Consider the following 4,699-nt stretch of genomic DNA (forward strand, 5'->3'; position numbering starts at 1 on the left):
GTTTATTTATTTTTGGGACAGAGAGAGACAGAGCATGAACGGGAGAGGGGCAGAGAGAGAGGGAGACACAGAATCAGAAACAGGCTCCAGGCTCTGAGCCATCAGCCCAGAGCCTGATGCGAGCCTGACACGGGGCTCCAACTCACGGACCGCGAGATCGTGACCTGGCTGAAGTCGGACGCTTAACCGACTGCGCCACCCAGGCGCCCCTACAACCAACTCTTATAAATCAACTGCCCAGCCTCTAACTTCTCCTCCTGCTACCTCCCCCACAAAGTCTTTCCAGTATGTTCTAGTATGTTCTTTCCTTCCTCGGCCACCATCTCCCTCCCTAAAATAGCACCACGTGCTGGCAAGATTATAGAAGGCCTCAAACACCTGGACAAGAAGTGCATTTATGGATTCTTGACCAGGAAAGTGACTTCCTTCCCTACATGATTCTCTCCTAATAGTCTTGTATGCATTTTCTTGTATTTATTCTTTTGTATGTATTTTTAAAAAATATGCTCATACAGGGGCTCCTGGGTGGATCCAACTCTTCATTTCCGCTCAGGTCATGATCTCACGGTGTGTGGGTTCCAGCCCTGCATCAGGCTCCACGCTGATGGTGCGGATCCTGCTTGGGATTCTCTCTCCCTCTCTCTCTCTCTGCCCCTCCCCCATTCATACTCTTTCTCAAAACTAAACACTAAAAAATTTTTTAATTAATAAATTAAAAAAAAATAAATCGCTCCAAAAAAAAAAAAATTCACACTTGAAACACTCTCTAACACAGTACTGTTAACCCTCTTGTACACAGGTTAGACACGTGGCCTGAACAAAACTTCCTCATCAAAACTACTCTTTCTGTGGTTCACATTGGGCAACACAACCACCATATGAAACCAAGGGTGGAAAAACACTGATTAATTGCCTCAGGGATGCATGAGCCATATTCCCAAGAATCTTCTTTTCTCTTCTTCTGTTGCCAGATTTTCTCTCCATTTCTGTAGAGGTTTTCTTTTAGACGCTGCCAAGATTGTTAATGAATCCGTTCACTCTCATTCTTTCCTTCCAATAGCTTCACCAATGGGGGCTCCACCTTTGGACCTGGAAGAAGCCCAGAGGGGCCGCAGACTGGAAATCATGGTTCCCTTCCCTAGACCATGTCAATTCCACGGCATCCTCAAATTTTACTAAACTGTGGATGATGTGGTTACATCCTGCCCTGTCCGTTCCCTGCAGCGACCTTACGTCGAGAACGTACATTCATTTCTAATGACTCAAAACAATGAGGCAACCATTCAAAAGGTGCAAAAGGGTGTACCTCCCTGCCCTGGTCCCTCGGTTTCCTACACACAGGCTACCGGTTTTTTGCAGCTCATGGACTGTAAATATCATTTGCCAATTCAAATAAGAAAGGTCTGTGTAAATGGTTTACTGTGCCTTCTGGCTTTAAGCTACTTGCAAGAAAATTCACCCATTCAGTTCAGCAAATCTGAAATGCTACTTCCCCTTCAGCCTCAACAGAGAGCCTTTCCTGCCCCCTCCCTAGCCTGTATCAGGTGATTTTCCTTCACGCCCATGACACCAAGTCCTCACCCCCTTGTCCATTCTGTGTATCAAACACAGTAGAAATAACCTGTCTGTTTCTCACCTCAGGGCAGGGACCAGCACAGTACCTGGCACGCAGAATGCATTGAGGAAACATTTGCTGAAACTAAGTATTAGCAGAATACCTACATGTATTCTGAATTATTCATTAAATCCTAGGAACGGGGTGGGGGGGTGGCAGGGTGGGGGGCCCGCCTGGGTGGGTCAGGGGGTTAAGCATCCGACTCTTGACTTCAGCCTGGGTCATGTTCTCACAGTTCGTGGATTCGAGCCCCGCGTCGGACTCTGTGTTGACAGAAGCCTGCTTGGGATTCTCTCTCCCTCTCTCTCCCTGCCCCTCCCCAGCTCATTCTCTCTCTCGCTCTCCAAATAAATAAATAAACTTTAAAACAACAACAATAAAAAAAAAAAAAAGTCCTGGGAACAGAAGGGTAAATAAAGCATAGTATCTACCCTAACCTTCCTGGCACCTTCGTATAATTTACCTGGTAACACAAACAGTATTCCTCGTTTGCATAATCTGTTCTTCCTCTTAGTGTTATTAGTGTTCTAGAGTCTCCCTTTGTTGCCAAAACGTGGCCTGCAATCCCCATTAGGCTGCACTGGCCGGAGCGTCAAAGGCTAGAGATTTTACCTTGAGTTGCCATTCTTTCTCTCTTCAGAGCGGCGTCTGAAGGACTCCAGGGCCAACTACTGAATTAGCTGCTGAGAGCGCACCCCCCTATTGTTAAAACTTCACTCAAAAAGCTGCATGCAGGGGCGCCTGGATGACTTGGTTGGTTAGGTGTCCAACTTCGGCTCAGGTCGTGATCTCGAGGTTCGTGTGTTCGAGCCCTGCGTCAGGCTCTGTGCTGACAGCTCAGAGCCTGGAACCTGCTTCGGATTCTGTGTCTCCCTCTCTCTGTCCCTCCCCTGCTCGTGCTCTCTCTCGCTCTCTCTGTCTCTCAAAACTAAATAAACAAACAAAAAAAAACAACTTGCATGCAGTTTACAAATAATGTCTTGACACAGACCCAGAAGCGGCACCGCGTGTTGGTGCTCTGGCATATCGGAGCAGGAAAGTTGGTAAAGAGTTTCCGCAAAGTCCCATCTGGGTCCCCTGCCAGCCCCCGGCCCTCGGGCAGGCTGGCCAACGGCTCTGAGCCTCTCCCACGTGACAGGGACGCTTGAGGCTCCCCACACGGTCATCGTGGGGCTCCTGGAAGCTACGGAATGCACATGTCCCATATGCTGTCTGACACATGCCGAGAGGAGTCATGACCCCTGCATTAAGATGACAGTTTTGATACCTGTCATTGATAAAACAACTTTTTTAAGTTTATTTATTTTGAGAGAGAGCACAAATGCGTGCAGGAGAGGGACAGAGAGGGAGAGAGAGAGAGACAATCCCAAGTGGCGACGAGGGGCTCGAACCCACAAACCGTGAGATCATGACCGGAGAGGAAATCAAGAGTTGGATGCTCGACCGACTGAGCCACCCAGGTGCCCCTAAATTATTTTAAAACCTAAAGCTATCTTAACCACCAAATCCCAATTAAGTAAAATGGAGCATGTGCTCAGTGTAATGGCCTTGAGCAAATCACCTTATCCCAACAGTATTTTTCTCATGCCCAAAATGACGAGGTTGGGCTAAAAAGTCTATAGGCTCCCAAGAGACAAAATAAACACATGTGGTGGGTGGCCTTGATTGGACTGATGTTAAAACAAATAAACAAACAACAAAACCAAAAACACATATCAGCGTTGCTGATATGACTGTCCATTAGATACTATGGAATTAGGACTGGTTTTCTTAGGTAGGATAATGGTTTTGCCGGCTAGTAGGGGAATGTTGTTACTCCTAGGAAATACACCCTGAAGTATCATGTCTGCAAATGTTTCAGAAAAAGAATATTTGAGCATGTGGGGGCATGCACGTGTGTGCGTGTGTGTGTACAGAGAAAGAGATCGGGAGAAATAGAGCAAACACATCGTGCTTTTAAAACATATATCCCTGAATTCACTTTTGGCTGTCATTTCAAATTTTTAAGAATGCATCAAAACCCCATGACCAAATATTGAAAATTACTATTTTGAATCCTCCCCTTCCCTCCATGGTCCTTCAGGCTTCAGGCTTTCATTGGGACCTGCCTCGCCTCTCCTTTTTAGATTTTATTCTGTGTGTGTGTGTGTGTGTGTGTGTGTGTGTGTGTGTGTGTGTGTGTCTCCCCATGTGATCTCCCACACTCCTCATTTACAAAGATTCCCCTCCCTCTTCCTCGCTGTCAATATCTCCCTGTAGATTTGTCTCCCGTCCTGGGCAGTAATTTAGCTCCCTGATTCGCCCTGCCTACTCCGCACTTACTACCTCTCCATCTTTTTCATTATCTCCTACCGCCCCAGACTCCGTGGAAGGAGGGGGGTCCCCGGAAGGGGGGGCCGCGGGGAACGCAGTCCTACCTCCCTGCCTTCCTTTGTTCCACAGGGCCCTCTGCACGCCTTTTCTAATCAAGCGCGGTTTCCTGTAAAACGGAAGTGTGTGTTCCCACGTTTGTGTACACGTGCACGCATATATCTGTGCAGGGCATACATGTTTACGCGTACACATCTAGCACTTACACATTTTTTTTTGTTGTTGTTAACCACAGCAGAAAAAAATGGCAAGGCCACGGCAGAAGGAAATTTTCTCTCCAGGACCTGAAAAATGGAGCCTGCCTGCCTCCAGCCCACCGTCCTCTCCAGCCTGGTCTTTTTTTAGGAGCTAATTTGGTTGATGAAGCGCTTCGAGAGAAGCAAGCCTGGCCCGCCTCAATCGGCTTACCTGAGGCGGCCCGCCTGCCAGCTGCAAGCACACACCTCCCTGCAGAGCTCTGAGCTCCGGCTCAGGGCCGCTCTCCTCCCCTCACCCCTGCCCCGCCCCGCCCCGCCCCGCCCCGGGCCACGCCCAGGGCTGCCTGTCAGTTCACCTTCTCTCTGGTTCACAGAAGCCTTGAAGGGTAATCCTCTTTTATTTGCCTGAACTTCTGAACTCCTCCAGCGTCTTTTTACCTCCGGTCTTTGGCAGTCGGCCTTGGATTCCTTCATGTGCCCTTGGCCTGGCTGAAACTTTTGCCCACAGAGAGTAAGA

This window comes from Herpailurus yagouaroundi, unplaced genomic scaffold (genome assembly GCF_014898765.1).
Source record: "Herpailurus yagouaroundi ecotype Mexico unplaced genomic scaffold, PumYag 203, whole genome shotgun sequence".
In the NCBI taxonomy this organism is placed as follows: domain Eukaryota; kingdom Metazoa; phylum Chordata; class Mammalia; order Carnivora; family Felidae; genus Herpailurus; species Herpailurus yagouaroundi.